The sequence below is a fragment of the Eumetopias jubatus genome, unplaced genomic scaffold (assembly GCF_037043125.1).
Source record: "Eumetopias jubatus isolate StellerSeaLion01/CBP00866 unplaced genomic scaffold, mEumJub1_p1.0 scaffold_12, whole genome shotgun sequence".
NCBI lineage: Eukaryota > Metazoa > Chordata > Mammalia > Carnivora > Otariidae > Eumetopias > Eumetopias jubatus.
Window position 1 is genome coordinate 64,777,553 of NW_028274818.1, and position 17,199 is coordinate 64,794,751.

General features: G+C 41.8%; 1 protein-coding gene across 2 annotated transcripts in view; it reads right to left on the reverse strand.

Moving 5' to 3' along the window:
• Window positions 1-17,199, reverse strand: part of SMYD3 (SET and MYND domain containing 3) — a 708,338-nt gene that overhangs the window by 175,325 nt on the left and 515,814 nt on the right. The window lies entirely within an intron of this gene.

Here is a 17,199-nt window from a genome sequence, read left to right on the forward strand (position 1 = left end):
ATAATATGCACAGAGAAAATGAGTAAAATCTACATATTTTGAGTACACTGGATAGGATATTTTGGGGAAAAAAATTAATAGGACAAACAAATGCAGACAAAATTGGAGTCCGAAGGGAAATCAGTATTGACAGAAAATTTCATCAGCTGCAAGTATGACAGACAATGTTCATGGATTTAACACTTGCATATGTGACCAAGCTTGATGCTGAAGGTCCAAACTACGTAATCATTTGTAATTTTATTGAGAAAGGTATTTGGATCCTCCTCGTTGTAACGTTGATGTTCACAGAAAAAGGCCCATTAAGGGTGCCTGGGTGGCTCAGTTGGTTGAGCAACTGCCTTCGGCTCAGGTCATGATCCTGGAGTCCTGGGATCGAGTCCCGCACCGGACTCCCTGCTCAGCGGGGAGTCTGCTTCTCCCTCTGACCCTCCCCCATCTCATGTTCTCTCTATTTCATTCTCTCTCTCAAATAAACAAATAAAATCGTAAAAAAAAAAGGCCCATTAACTAATGATGATGATGCATAGGTTTTGTTATTCTCGGCTGTTTGTAATAAAAGCAAAAATGGGTAAAGTGGCAAGAATCTTTTCTCTGCCTGAAAATGATGCTGACATGAAAACTAGCTGATGTTGGTGACAGAAGTGAAAGAAGTGAATAGAAAGACCAGCCAGAAATTAGCTATAGAAATTGCCTTAATACTGAATTTTCAGAATCATTACGTATCTAGATTACTTAACTTTTTCAATTATATTTTACATCTTTCAAGGAGAGAGAAAGCAAGAATTACGTTATATGGCATTGTTACATTTGGAAATTCGTAAATGTCTTGGGACAGATTCCACACCAATACCTAAGGTCTCCTGTGCGGTATGTAGCCCCTTAAAATGGCAACATTAAAAAAAAAAAAACTACCCCCTTATCTCCAAAAACCAACTTAGTTTGTTAAAATTCTCCTAGATGTTCTTGAGGATTCCCTAGGGAAGATGGAGTTAGATAAGGTTCAAATGTTCGCAGGCCACTGAAACGAACTGAAGATAATCACAAGATAGTGTTTGTTACCTCCTCTTAATGCTCTCTCAGGCACTCTGAAAAAAGCCTCTCCTGTACCCTTCTTAGCAGAGCTACACACACCCATTCTTCTGATATAAACTGAGTCAACCCTGATTTCCAGAAACATCATTTTCAAGCAAATGATTTTCTTAAGTTTTCCACTTTCCCCACATCAGCTGGCTGAGAGAAGATGTCTGGGTTATAACTTCATTTTTAAGTGGAATGAGTCTTTAGAGAATACATTTTATCTTGTCAGCATTTTGGATCCAAATTTCCTTCCCATCCTTTCCCCCCTAAAGTATCGGTTTGCATAAGATGCAAAGTGAGACGCACAGCTGCAAGCTTTCAAGATGGCTAAGGAAGGAAAACCGGATGAGTCACTAATTAGCTCTCCAAACTGGACCCTCAAAACACATGAACCATCCTTCTCTCCTACCTGGTGTTTCTGGAAGAGTTTATGTCAGTAATAGAAAATTTAAATACTCTCGTAGAATTCCAATTTTTTTTTCCACTCCAGCTCTGAACAAAGTCCTGAATATTAAGACACATGGCCTAGTGCAGTGGTTTTCACACGGTACCCTCAGGATCCCTCAGAAGTCCTGGGGGGGGGCCAAGAGCGGGGGGGGGGCATCTTTAGGAGAGGCCCCAGGTCTCGTAAACCCATTTTACTATGATTCATATTTATGGGAATGTAAGCTCCATGAAAGCAAGGATTTCTATCTGTTTTGTTCACAGACACACTCCCATGCTTAAAATAGGGGCTGGGATCTGGTACGGGGCTTGGCAAAAACTTCCCAAATGAACCGGGGAAAGAAGGGAGAGGGGTCGATGTTCGCAGCAGCGCTCTGAGGAAGGGGCGAGGATTATGCTCACCTTACAGAGTCTCACTCCTAATACGACATCATCCGCAGAACCTCCCACATGGGCCAGTAGCTTTTTTTCATCTGCTTCACATAGGAAATTTCCCAGCACTTGACACGAGAAAGGGTCGGTGGTAGAGAAAAACTGTTTCAAAACCACTGACTTCATGGTGAGATCCAAAGGCAGCAGGTAACAAATCTCACTCCTTGCTCTGTTTCTAGCACTACCCTTGGGGCCTTAAGCAAGGGGTTTAATTTCTTTCATTTCACTTTATCATTTATCTTGCAGGGTGACTATACTTGGAATGATTGGAGAATTGGACGTTGTCAGAGACACAATCTTGCTAATGTTGCTTCCAGAACTGTGAAACAAGGGGAAGGCCTAGGTGACCCCCACCCTCCTTCTCAAGTTCAATGCCTCTGCGATTGAAGATCTTGGGCAGGGCTGTCCACATGGTTCTGTTATTCCTGAACATCCTTTCTGACTGAACAAGCCATATGGCTTTTGGTTCAGTTGCCAGGCAGCCCGGCCAAGCTCCCATCAACATGTCAACCAGATAAGGTGGAGGGGAAGGAGAGCAGATCCCCAAATGCTGGTTGTGCTGAACAGTAAAAAGAAAACAGGGACACAGAGTCGTGGGCCGGGGATCAAACTCGACAGCTGCAAAACCAATCATCTCTGAGTTTCACCATGTTTCAAGGAACATCCAGAGAGGAAAAATCACAGTAGCCCTTAATACATGATAATGTCTCTCATGGGCTTACTTCTGGGATGACATTTTAAATACATGACAAAACCCAAAAAGCTACAGTTTCAGATCTTCCCAGCAACTGGGATTTTAGTTGAACTATAAAAGAGTCAAGGGAAGCTTACAGGGTAAGACACAAGGTCCTTCCTGATACGCTCTTATAAAACTAGAAGCCACTGGATCACCAGGCAGTTTGTGCTGCTGGCATCACGTGTGAGAAAATAAAACTGTGCAAAGCTCCGTTTTCAAAACAGGATGAGACTGGGTTCTCCACTCTAGCATGGAAGGAGCACAGAAGTCCACACTCCATCCTAACGAGAAAAAATGGAACAAACTGAAAAATCAACCATTCTTCTTAGAACTGTCAGACAAGTGAGATCACAGGGCAGACTGCTGCCCCCAAACTGGGGAGACAGATACAGAGAATCACAGCTTATAGAAGCAAAAACCTCGGCAGGACCCAGTGCTGAGTCAGAAAACCTAAACTGTAACAGATGAATTGCTGGAGACTCAGAGTGCACAAGTCTGAGAGTCAAAACATCTGGGGGGGACCCAGTCTGAGGGACCCCCACACTTTTGTGAGTTTTACCTCCAAGAGCTCTAGCAGGCCCTCACAGTTAATACCATAGGAAAACCATCTCATGCTCCCAGCAGAGGGAGGGAAAAGCAACCACTTCAAAAAATGTCACCGAATTCTGTTCTTCTTTACCAGGGCTGGCCTCAGGAGAAACGATTTTACCATAGCCTACCCTGCTGGGGTTTCGCCAGAGCCTAACTGACCTGGGGAAAGGGAAATACCCGGCTCCAGCTCACTTTAGACACCTTGTCCCACCCAAGACGGGGAGAAAACTGAGAAGGACTGGTCAAGTTCATGGGACCTAATCACAGGACTACAGACGCTTCCCGGTCCCTCAGACCTCGCCACTATGTTATTAAAGGTCTTTCACAATTACAAGGCATACTAAAAGGCAAAAACACAGTTTGAACAGACTGAACAAGCATCAGAACCAGAGCCAGATACAGCAGCAATGCTGGGATTATCAGACCAGGAATTTAAAAATACTGATTAATATGCTAAGGGCTTTCATGGGGGGTAAAAAAAAGTAGACAACATGCAAGAACACGTAGATAATGGAAGCAGAGAGATGAAAAATTCTAAGAAAGATTCAAAAGAAATGCTGGGGAGGAAAGACAACATTAACAGAAGTGAAGAATGCTTTAATGGTTTCCTTGTTAGACTGGACATGGGGAAGGGAAAAAAATGGCTAGACTTGAGGTTATAACTAGACTTGAGGTTATAACTTGAGGTTTCCATCTCCAAAATGGAAAACAAGGAGAAAAAAGGTAGGAAAAAAAAAACCCAGAACAGAATATCCAAGAACTGTGGAACAACTATAAAATGTGTAACATATGTGTTAGAAGACTATCAGAGGGAGAAGAAAGAGAAAGGAATAGAAGTGATATTTGAAGCAACAATGGCTGGGATTTTCCCCCAAATAAATGTCAGACACCAAACCACAGATCCAGAAAGATCAGAGACCACCAAGCATGATACATGACAAAAAACTACACCCAGATATACCATATTTACACTTTAGGCAATAAAAGATAAAGAAAAATCTTGAAAGAAGCCACAGGGAAAACCCTCCCTATAGAGCAGCAAGGATAAAAATGACATCTAAGGGTGCCTGGGTGGCTCAGTTGGTTAAGCATCTGCCTTCGGCTCAGGTCATGATTCCAGGGTCCTGGGATTGAGTACCGCATCAGACTCCCTGCTCAGTGGGGAGCCTGCTTCTCCCTCTCTCTCTACCCCTCCTCCCACTCGTGCTCGCTCTCTCTCTCAAATAAACAAATAAATAAATAAATAAATAAATAAATAAATAAATAAAATCTTTAATAAAAACATGAAAAAAATGGCATCTGACTTCTCAGAAACATGAGAGCAGGAGTAGAGCAAAAATATTTAAAATGTTAAGAGGGGAAAAAAAAATCACCAACCTTGAATTCTGTACCTGTGAAATTATCCTTCAAAAGTGAAATAGAGTTTCTCAGACAAACAAAATTGAGGGGATTTGTTGCCAGTAGAGCTGTAAGAAATGTTAAAAGAAGTTTTTCAGAGAAAAGGAAAATGATGCAGGTCAGAAACTCAGATTTTCATAAAGAAAGGAAGAGCATCGAGGAAGAAACAATGGAAGGTAAAACAAAACTTTTATTTTTCTTATTTTTAATTGATCTAATAAACAAAAGTTTGCTCAAAATAATAGCAACAATATATTGAATTATGTGTGTTCACATATAAGTGAGATGAATGACAGCAATTAGGGAACGGGAGGAAGAAATTAGAATTATTTTGTTATTATAAGATACATTACACATGAAGTGGTATAGAGTTATTTGAAAGTAGACTTGGATTAGTTGTAAATGTATATTTATATTGCAAACTCTAGGGCAACCACTTAAAAAAAGTTCTAAAAGAAGTATACTTGAAGGGGCGGAGCAAGATGGCGGAGGAGTAGGAGACCTAGATTTCGTCTGGTCTCAGGAATTCAGCTGAATAGGGATCAAACCATTCTGAACACCTACGAACTCAACAGGAGATCGAACAGGAGAGTAGCAACAACTCTCTGAACAGAGAAGCGACCACTTACTGGAAGGTAGGGCGTGCAGAGAAGTGAATCCGAGGCGATATTCGGGAGGATAGACGGCGGGGGAGGGGCCTCCGCCAGCCGCTTCTGGCAAGTGATAGAGCCGCGGAGCACAAAATCGGACCTTTTAGAAGTTGGCTCGGCGGAGGGACGTCGCTGCAGTGGCTAAGCGGGGGGTGGAATCCTCCCGGGACAGTGTGGTCTCAGGACCCTTGGGGTCACAGAGAGACCGGGGGTGCCTGAGTGCGCCAGACCTCCCAGGTATCAGAGCGGGGAAGCCGGCTGCAGAGACGGAGCCAAGGCGCGGGCTTTCAGCTCGGGGTTGCCATAAACTGTGATCTGCGGCCCAGTCGGGGCATGGCTCCCCCAGCAGGGACCCAACAAGCAGCAGATCCGGGGAGACTCCCCTTCCTTCCCGGGGAGGAGCGGTGCGGGAACGCACTGCAGGGATCTGCTGGGTTTGGAGACTCCACACGGGGTCAGGTGCCAGAGATAGCAACGCTCGATCACAGGCCGGGTGAGCACAGAGTGCGGCCGGAGACCGGGGACACGGAAGTGACTGCTTTTCTCTGGGGGCACACTGAGGAGCGGGGCCCCGAGTTCTCAGCTCCTCCGGGTGTAGATTGGGAGGCAACCATTTCTGCCCTGGTCCTCCAAAGCTGTACCGAGAGCTTGCAGGGAACAAAAGCTCCTGAGAGCAAACCGGAGCAGCTTGCTTAGCCCGGACCGACAAGGGCGGGGCAATTCCGCCTCCGGCAAAGACATTTGGAAACCACAGCAACAGGCCCCTCCCCCAGAAGATCAGCACAAACAGCCAGCAAGCCAAGACCAAGTTGATCGATCAAAGAGAATGGGAGAACTCCAGCGCTAGGGGAACACTGCACATAGATTCATGGCTTTTTTTTTTTTTTTAACCATGATTCATTATTTCATCAAAGTTAATTTTTGTTGACTGTTTTTTTATTTTTCTTTTTCCCTTTTTCAACCATCTTATCAATCCCTTTTTAAAAAAAAAATTTTTTTATTTTTCATTTTTAGAGTCATATTTTATCCCTTCATAGTAGTTACTCTTATTTTTGGCATATATATGTAAGGTGTTCTCTCTTTAAAATTTTGAGGTACAGTTTCTTCTAACAGATCAAAATATACCCTAAATCACTAGTGTATGGCTTTGTTCTAGTCTCCTGCCTGATCACATTCTCTCCCTTTTTTTTTTTCTTAAATCTTTTCTTTTTTCAAACAACTTATCTTACCAAGTCCTTGTATAAAATCTTTTATAATTTTCATCTTTACAGTCATCTTCCATCCCTTCATTGTATCAACCCTTATTTTGTACATATATGTCTTTCTTCCTTTAAAATTTTAGGAGGCACTTTTTTCTAACAGACCAAAATACGCCCAAAATCTAGTGTGTGGCACTGATCTATGCACTAGCCTGATCATATTTGATCATATTCTGCTTTTTTTGTATTGTTTTGTTTTTGTTTTTATCTTTTTTTTTTTTTTTTCTTGTTCTCTTTCTTTTCTCTTTCTTTCCCTTTCTTTTCCCCTGGTTTCAGGTCTTTTCTGATTTGTATACAGTATATTTGCTGGGGACGTTGTAAACCTGTTAGCATTTTGTTCTCTCATTCATCTATTCTCCTCTGGACAAAATGACAAGACGAAAGAAATCGCCTCAGCAAAAAGAACAAGAGGTAGTACCGTCAGTCAGGGACCTACTCAATACAGACATTAGTACGATGTCGGACCTAGAGTTCAGAATCATGACTTTAAAGATACTAGCTGGGCTTGAAAAAAGCGTGGAAGTTATTAGAGAAACCCTTTCTGGAGAAATAAAAGAACTAAAATCTAATCAAATCAAAATCAAAAAGGCTATTGATGAGGTGCAATCAAAAATGGGGGCACTAAATGCTAGGATAAATGAGGCAGAAGAGAGAATCAGCGATATAGAAGACCAAATGATGGAAAATAAAGAGGCTGAGAAAAAGAGAGAGAAACAACTACAGGATCACGAGGGCAGAATTCGAGAGATAAGTGATACGATAAGACGAAACAACATTAGAATAATTGGGATCCCAGAAGAAGAAGAGAGAGAGAGAGGGGCAGAAGGTATATTGGAGCAAATAATAGCAGAGAACTTCCCTAATGTGAGGAAGGAAACAGGCATTAAAATCCAGGAGGCACAGAGAACCCCTCTCAAAATCAATAATAATAGGTCAACACCCCGACATCTAATAGTAAAACTTACGAGTCTCAGAGACAAGGAGAAAATCCTGAAAGCAGCTCGGGAGAAGAGATATGTAACCTACAATGGTAGAAACATTAGATTGGCAACAGACCTATCCACAGAGATCTGGCAGGCCAGAAAGGACTGGCAAGATATCTTCAGAGCACTAAACGAGAAAAATATGCAGCCAAGAATACTATATCCAGCTAGGCTGTCATTGAAAATAGAAGGAGAGATAAAAAGCTTCCAGAACAAACAAAAATTAAAGGAATTTGCAAACACGAAACCAGCCCTCCAAGAAATATTGAGAGGGGTCCTCTAAGCAAAGAGAGAACCTAAAAGCAGCAAAGAGCAGAAACGAACACAGACAACAGACAGTTAACAGTCACCTTACAGGTAATACAATGGCACTAAATTCATACCTTTCAATAGTTACCCTGAATGTAAATGGGCTAAATGCCCCAATCAAAAGACACAGGCTATCAGATTGGATTAAAAAACAAGACCCATCAATATGCTGTCTGCAAGAGACTCATTTTAGACCCAAAGACACCCCCACATTGAAAGTGAGGGGGTGGAAAACCATTTACCATGCTAATGGACACCAAAAGAAAGCTGGGGTGGCAATCCTTATATCAGACAAACTAGATTTTAAAACAAAGACTGTAATAAGAGATGAGGAAGGACACTATATCCTACTTAAAGGGTCTATCCAACAAGAAGATCTAACAATTGTAAATATCTATGCCCCAAACATGGGAGCAGCCAATTATATAAGGCAATTAATAACAAAAGCAAAGAAACACATTGACAACAATACAATAATAGTGGGGGACTTTAACACCCCCCTGACTGAAATGGACAGATCATCTAAGCAAAAGATCAACAAGGAAATAAAGACTTTAAATGACACACTGGACCAAATGGACTTCACAGACATATTCAGAACATTCCATCCCAAAGCAACAGAATACACATTCTTTTCTAGTGCCCATGGAACATTCTCCAGAATTGATCACATCCTAGGTCACAAATCAGGTCTCAATCGGTACCAAAAGATTGGGATCATTCCCTGCATATTTTCAGACCACAATGCTTTGAAACTAGAACTCAACCACAAGAGGAAAGTCGGAAAGAACTCAAATACATGGAGGCTAAAGAGCATCCTACTAAAGAATGAATGGGTCAACCAAGAAATTAAAGAAGAATTAAAAAAATTCATGGAAACCAATGAAAATGAAAACACAACTGTTCAAAATCTTTGGGATACAGCAAAGGCAGTCCTGAGAGGAAAGTATATAGCAATACAAGCCTTTCTCAAGAAACAAGAAAGGTCTCAAATACACAACCTAACCCTACACCTAAAGGAGCTGGAGAAAGAACAGCAAATAAAGCCTAAACCCAGCAGGAGAAGAGAAATCATAAAGATCAGAGCAGAAATCAATGAACTAGAAACCAAAAGAACAGTAGAACAGATCAACGAAACTAGGAGATGGTTCTTTGAAAGAATTAACAAGATTGATAAACCCCTGGCCAGACTGATCAAAAAGAAAAGAGAAATGACCCAAATCAACAAAATCATGAATGATAGAGGAGAGATCACAACCAACACCAAAGAAATACAAACAATTATAAGAACATATTATGAGCAACTCTATGCCAGCAAATTAGATAACCTGGAAGAAATGGGTGCATTCCTAGAGATGTATCAACTACCAAAATTGAACCAGGAAGAAATAGAAAACCTGAACAGACCTATAACCACTAAGGAAATTGAAACAGTCATCAAAAATCTCCCAAGAAACAAAAGCCCAGGGCCAGATGGCTTCCCAGGGGAATTCTATCAGACATTTCAAGAAGAATTAATACCTATTCTCCTGAAACTGTTCCAAAAAATAGAAATGGAAGGGAAACTTCCAAACTCATTTTATGAGGCCAGCATTACCTTGATCCCAAAACCAGACAAAGACCCCATCAAAAAAGAGAATTACAGACCAATATCCTTGATGAACATGAATGCAAAAATTCTCACCACAATACTAGCCAATAGGATCCAACAGTACATTAAAAGGATTATTCACCATGACCAAGTGGAATTTATTCCTGGGCTGCAAGGCTGGTTCAACATCCGCAAATCAATCAACGTGATACAATACATTAACAAAAGAAAGAGCAAGAATCATATGATCCTCTCAATAGATGCAGAAAAAGCATTTGACAAAGTACAACATCCTTTCTTGATCAAAACTCTTCAGAGTATAGGGATAGAGGGTACATACCTCAATATCATAAAAGCCATCTATGAAAAACCTACAGCGAATATCATTCTCAATGGGGAAAGGCTGAGAGCTTTTCCCCTAAGGTCAGGAACGCGGCAGGGATGTCCACTCTCACCACTGCTATTCAACATAGTATTAGAAGTCCTAGCCACAGCAATCAGACAACAAAAAGAAATCAAAGGCATCCACATCGGCAAAGAGGAAGTCAAACTCTCACTCTTTGCAGATGATATGATACTGTATGTGGAAAACCCAAAAGACTCCACCCCAAAACTGCTAGAACTCATACAGGAATTCAGTAAAGTAGCAGGATATAAAATCAATGCACAGAAATCAGTGGCATTCCTATACACCAACAACAAGACAGAAGAGAGACAAATCAAGGAGTCGATCCCATTTACAATTGCACCCAAAACCATTAGATACCTAGGAATAAATCTAACCAAAGAGGCAAAGGATCTGTACTCAGAAAACTATAAAATACTCATGAAAGAAATTGAAGAAGACACAAAGAAATGGAAAAACGTTCCATGCTCATGGATTGGGAGAATCAACATTGTGAAGATGTCAATGCTACCTAGAGCAATCTACACATTCAATGCAATCCCCATCAAAATACCATCCACTTTTTTCAAAGAAATGGAACAAATAATCCTAAAATTTGTATGGAACCAGAAGAGACCCAGAATAGCCAGAGGAATACTGAAAAAGAAAAGCAAAGCTGGCGGCATCACAATTCCGGACTTCCAGCTCTATTACAAAGCTGTCATCATCAAGACAGTATGGTACTGGCACAAAAACAGACACATCGATCAATGGAACAGAATCGAGAGCCCAGAAATGGACCCTCAACTCTATGGTCAACTTATTTTCGACAAAGCAGGAAAGAATGTCCAATGGCAAAAAGACAGTCTCTTCAACAAATGGTGTTGGGAAAATTGGACAGCCACATGCAGAAGAATGAAACTGGACCATTTCCTTACACCACACACAAAAATAGACTCCAAATGGTTGAAAGACCTAAACGTGAGACAGGAGTCCATCCAAATCCTAAAGGAGAACACAGGTAGCAACCTTTTCAACCTTAGCCGCAGCAACTTCTTCCTAGAAACATCGCCAAAGGCACAGGAAGCCAGGGCAAAAATGAACTATTGGGATTTCATCAAGATAAAAAGCTTTTGCACAGCAAAAGAAACAGTCCACAAAACCAAAAGACAACCGACAGAATGGGAGAAAATATTTGCAAATGACATATCAGATAAAGGGCTAGTATCCAAAATCTATAAAGAACTTATCAAACTCAACACCCAAAGAACAAAGAATCCAATCAAGAAATGGGCAGAAGACATGAACAGACATTTCTCCAAAGAAGACATCCAAATGGCCAACAGGCACATGAAAAAGTGCTCAACATCGCTCGGCATCAGGGAAATCCAAATCAAAACCTCAATGAGATACCACCTCACACCCGTCAGAATGGCTAAAATGAACAAGTCAGGGAACGACAGATGTTGGCAGGGATGTGGAGAAAGGGGAACTCTCCTACACTGTTGGTGGGAATGCAAGCTTGTGCAACCACTTTGGAAAACAGTATGGAGGTTCCTCAAACAGTTGAAATTAGAGCTACCGTTCGATCCAGCAATTGCACTACTGGGTATTTACCACAAAGATACAAATGTAGGGACCCGAAGGGGTACGTGTACCCCAATGTTTATAGCAGCAATGTCCACAATAGCCAAACTGTGGAAAGAGCCAAGATGCCCATCGACAGATGAATGGATAAAGAAGATGTGGTATATATACACAATGGAATATTATGCAGCCATCAAAGGAATGAGATCTTGCCATTTGCAACGACGTGGATGGAACTGGAGGGTGTTATGCTGAGTGAAATAAGTCAATCAGAGAGAGACATGTATCACATGACCTCACTGATATGAGGAATTCTTAATCTCAGGAAACAAACTGAGTGTTATTGGAGTGGTTGGGGGTGGGAGGGATGGGGTGGCTGGGTGATAGACATTGGGGAGGGTATGTGCTACGGTGAGCGCTGTGAATTGTGCAAGACTGTTGAATCACAGATCTGTACTTCTGAAATAAATAATGCAACATATTTTAAGAAAAAAGAAAAAGAAGAAGATAACAGGAGAGGAAGAAAAGGGGAGTATGTCAGAGGGGGAGACGAACCATGAGAGATGATGGACTCTGAAAAACAAACTGAGGGTTCTAGAGGGGAGGGGGGTAGGGGGATGGGTTAGCCTGGTGATGGGTATTGAGGAGGGCACGTTCTGCATGAAGCACTGGGTGTTATGAACAAACAATGAATCATGGAACACTGCACCAAAAACTAATGATGTAATATATGGTGATTAACATAACAATAAAAAATTAAAAAAAAAAAGGAAGTATACTTGAGGGACACCTGGGGGGCTTAGTCAGTTGGGTGCCTGACCCTTGATTTCAACTGAGGTTGTGATCTCAGGTCCTGGGATTGAGCCCCACATTTTGGCTCTCTACTCAGTGGGGAGTCTGCTTCTCCCTCTGTCCCTCCTTCTGCTCATGCATGCTGTCTCTCTCTCTCAAATAAATAAAATCTTTATATATAAAAAAAGAGATTTTTTTTATATATAAAAGAGATGATTTTCAGGAGCATACAAACTAATAGTATGATAAACAGTTTTTTCCTCCTTTTCTTTATCATGATGACTATTTCTCTGAATTATTTTGCTATTTTTAGCATGCAAGTAATACATACACCTGACATAAAATGTGCAAAACGAGGAAAAAAAGAAAAACAAATCACCAAGAGTTCTCTAACCAGGACTAAAATTATGGAATATTTCCTTCCAAACTATTTTCTAGCCATAGATTTTTTTTAAAAAATTCCGTTTTAACCAACAGAAAGTATAAACCTGGCTGCTACAGGTCTGGCCCTTGGGGAAACAGAATTTCAGATAATCTATGGCCCTTTTTTCCTCCTTATCCACAATTTCTGCTCTCTCTGAGGCCTGGGACCCTGCCCCAGAGGCCTTAACTGTGGAGAGTGAGAGAGCCCCAACCTTAGTTGGCGGGAGGGGAGCACCTTCTGCATCTCTCAAATGCTCCTTCTCTTGCAAGCTCCCCATGTCAACTCATCCTCTTCAGTACCCGGCATCTTTAATTTCTGAGCCTTTCCAGAATTCAGCAGTAAATCTGCTTGCTTCTCCCTGGGAGCCACTGTTGTAGGCCCTCAGACCTCACCTGTCTACCCTGCTAATGCAGCCATCAGAACTCTAATGTTTCTAGCTTCCATTTGGTAGACCAACATTGGAGCCAACTCCTGATCTTATCAGAAGTAGAATCTGTGTTTCTATTCCTCATTCTCCTGGTCTTGCACGGTGATCAATGAGTTTTGAGAGAAGAAAGAGGCTGAAAGATTTTTATCCCACCATAATTCCTGTTCTTATATGATATTCTAGCATTGTATTATCTTTATTATTATAGTTTTTCATATATTTCACTGTCTAATAGAAATATACCTATTTCAAATATGATTGAATGTTTCTGCAAATCTTTCCCTGTTGGTTTGCTTTTAAGAGTATAAACAAGTTAAAGAAGTTTAATATTCCAAACTTCAAAGATAATGCCAGGCACATAGCTGGTGATCAGTCAATACCTACTGAGTGATTATGAACAATCAGTCTGAGAAAAGTCAATAGCATGGGGGCACACCTGGAAATGTGGGGTTGTTCCTGAAAATCTGTTGTACTGTGGATCTGTTTCAGTCTGAGAAGCAAGAAAGGCTGACCTGTGACCACATCTGGTAGCTATACCTAGCGCGATGTGTGCTGGGCCAACCAAAACGAAGCATCTGTAAGCCAGACTTTGTTCATCTGGGATGCTCACAATGGGGCCGCCAACCATGTGACACAGACTTCCTGGGGCCCTCAGAGCAGGGGCAGGCATAACTAAAAAAAAAAAAGTCTTCTTAATTAAAGCAACAGAGATCAAAGCCCTAAACAGAGGGGTAATGGCAGAGCATTAAATGCAGAGTAAATACATCATTCTTTGAATAATTCCATTTGTGACTAATTTACCCAAACAGCTATAGGAGAAATCAAGTTTCATCGGAATGGCTGGTGGGAGGCAACAGACAGGAGAGTGGTAGAAATTCATGTTTTCATATTTCCAACTGCTTACTCACCACTGCTAAGGAATATTTAATTCTTGAGCATGTACCTTGTGGCTTATGGGTGTTCCTTAACTTCCCCAAACTTTGCATCCTTGACCAGTATGATACAGTGTTTGTTCATAGCTCTGGGAAATTTCTGTGACAAAGTTAATGGCTCCTGAACCAAAGAAATGGAAATCCGGATTTCGTTAGCTCTCTAATAGCTTATATGGATAATGTGAGTTCTTCCTCAGTTTATCTCAACCCACTTCAATCTGCACTGCTGTTGGAACAATCTTAGGACACAGCCCTCAGCACTTTGATCCCCCTTCAAAATGGCATCCCTCTGCTCACTAACTGCTGGCAAGGTTTTCAGTCTTGTCATGATGAGACCCTCCCCCACAATACATGCAGTTGAACTACTCTTCATTCCCTGACTAACCCCACAACTTTCTCCCTTCCACCCCTTTGCCCATGCTGGGTCCTCTGCCTGAAATGTCCTTCATCAGACAACAGAAATGGCATCATCCTTCAAGACCAAAACTCCTTTGGGGCGCCTGGGTGGCTCAATCGGTTAAGCATCTGCCTTCGGCTCAGGTCATGATCCCAGGGTCCTGGGACCGAGCCCCGCATCAGGCTCCCTGCTCAGTGGGGAGTCTGCTTCTCCCTCTCCCTCTGCTCCTCCTCCTGCTCATGCGCTCACACCCTCTCTTTCTCTCTCAAATAAATAAATAAAATATTTTTTAAAAAAGACCCAAACTCCTTTTTTAAGAAGGAATGGTTAGAACTTCTCATTTCAACAAAATGATTTAGAATTTGTGTTACAATGAAAAAGGACACGCTCCAAAGCAAAGGGTGAAAGAAGGTCAAGGCCAAATAAATTTTGTTATATGTGTTTTTGAAACCACTGTGAGGCAAAGCAGAGGGTACGGACTCTGAAGTCACATTTGTGGGTTTACATCCTGGCTCTGGCATATTTTAATCTCATGACCTTGTTCAAGTTATTCAACCTTTCAAAAATTGAGTTTTCCACATATTAAGACGACTATAACAATGCCTACATCACAAGTGTAGATGGTAGACACAAAACACACATTTCCCAAATTCCAATTAATAACTCTGCTGCCCACATCCTTCCTGTGTTGTCAAATACGATCCTCAGGTCTGTGTCTTTCCAAGTGCTGGAAGATGTCTGCACAGACGGCTGGGGAAATGTTCCCTCTTCCCATCCCTGATCACGAGAGAAGCTGAAAACACTCTGCATCATAAAACTGGGACACTTCAAGGATTGCTTCTGTGCTCTGAGAAACAACCTCTGAAGTGTGTAATGCTCATGGTTTTCTCAGTTAATACCGTGTTACCTTGGTAATACTCTTTAAACTGATCTTTCTCCTCAAAAAAAAAAAAAAAAGTACTGTGAATTCTCTTTGTTAAGTCAGAACAGGAGGCAAAATATAATAAAAATAAGTCTGCTAGATTTTTTTCTCTTTAAATTAGCAAACTGAGAGCCTTGGATGAATTGAAATTAGCATTGGGTCACTGCGTGAATTAGTCACAATAATTACTTAATGACTGTCCAGGGGATGGCACGTAACAACAGATAACCAGGAGTAACAGGACCATCGCTAACAATGTAACAACTGCAACTACTTCTTCCCCCAGTAACAGCGAGGATAATGTTCTGCCAGAGCTTACAGTACACATGGGGTCCAGGCCTCAGCCCCCACCTTCCTCTGCTGCAGGGGAAGGACACACTGAGCAAAAAGCTCTCTGTTGCAATCAGCTGAGTCCCTGAGCCATGGTATTTGCCTGACCCTGTTTTCTGTGCTGGATTTGCCATCCTGTTATAAATCAGTCAGTGCAAACCCCGAAGTATATACTCTGTTCATTTACTTAAGAGCAAGCCAACCCTGCAAAGGGCAAGGGGTTTTGAGGAAATCCCAACTAACTGATGGGGGGAAAAGGCCAAGAGTATGGATTCCTCTGTGAGAGATAAATGGTATCTATCAACTGCATGCACAGATCCCTGAATAAATACCAAGAGCATTCCTTTGTGTTGTTTTAAAATTCAGATTACATTAGGAAAAGAGCAAGGTAACTTACTTTTTGTCACACCGCTAAGTCTTTACTCCGTTCAAATGCTATTAGCATCAATGGGAGATTTTATTACCTCTCAAAGTGTGTGTAAAAACCAAGTGTCTCTAAAAAGTATACTTTGTTGACATTTATCATAAGGACTATTAAAACAAAACGTCAATGTTTCATTTGAATACCTAGTTGCGCCCAAACTAGCTATTGCACAATTTTAGTTTACACAGGCTTTTAACAGAACACACACTCTGGTCTGATTAAACCGCATTATTCTTACTGAGAGAAAATCCGATGCTGCTTCGTGGTAGGCCCTTCTCTTAGTAGATCACTAATACTTAAAGCAATGCTTTATGAACCCTACTTCACAGATGAGAGATCTCAGGCTTGGGAAGATTGAGAAACTTGTCCAAAGTTACATGGCTGGCAAGTGACCAAAAGGGATGCAGGCCCCAAAGCCCAGCTGAGGGCAAGTCTGCCATGAATGCTCTGATGTCCTTCCAGGCGCAGCTGCGCTATCATCGACCCACCTCCTCTGAGATGACCGCCAGGCTTGCAGTGCCTCTGACCCACCCCTCGCTGTAACTGTCCCAAGTGAGCAGCAGGCACTGATCTGAATGTTCTCTGACCCCAGGCCATCCCTAGAATGTTTTCATAAGACTCCCATAACCAGATTGTCTTCTTGTCCTCACCTCTATCTCCTGAAAGCTGAGGTCAAGGAGATCAGATTCTGATTCATTAGGATTACACTACATTTTGACTCTGCTGCTCAGTCATGAAACACGCCAGCTGGCTGGGTAAGTCCAGCGGCTGCAGATGTGCTTCTGAAGCCACAAGCGAGTTAATATGCACTCAGTTCCTCTGTAAGCTCGCTGTTCTACAACAATGACAAAGCGTTCCCTAGCGATGTGGTGAAGAGAGCACAAGTTTTCGGAATCAGACACAGCAGAGTTAGACTCTGTGCCTTCCCCCCTAAAATCTGGTGATCTTGGGCAAATCAAGTTAACGAACCTTTCCAAGTTCAATGTCCTCATCTGCAAAACGTACAGAATAATGCCCGCACCATGGGATGTGCTGTAAAGTGCTAGTTGTTCACCGATGCTTGGTCTTCCCTGCTCCCGGGGCTCAGGAAGGAACTACTTTTCCAG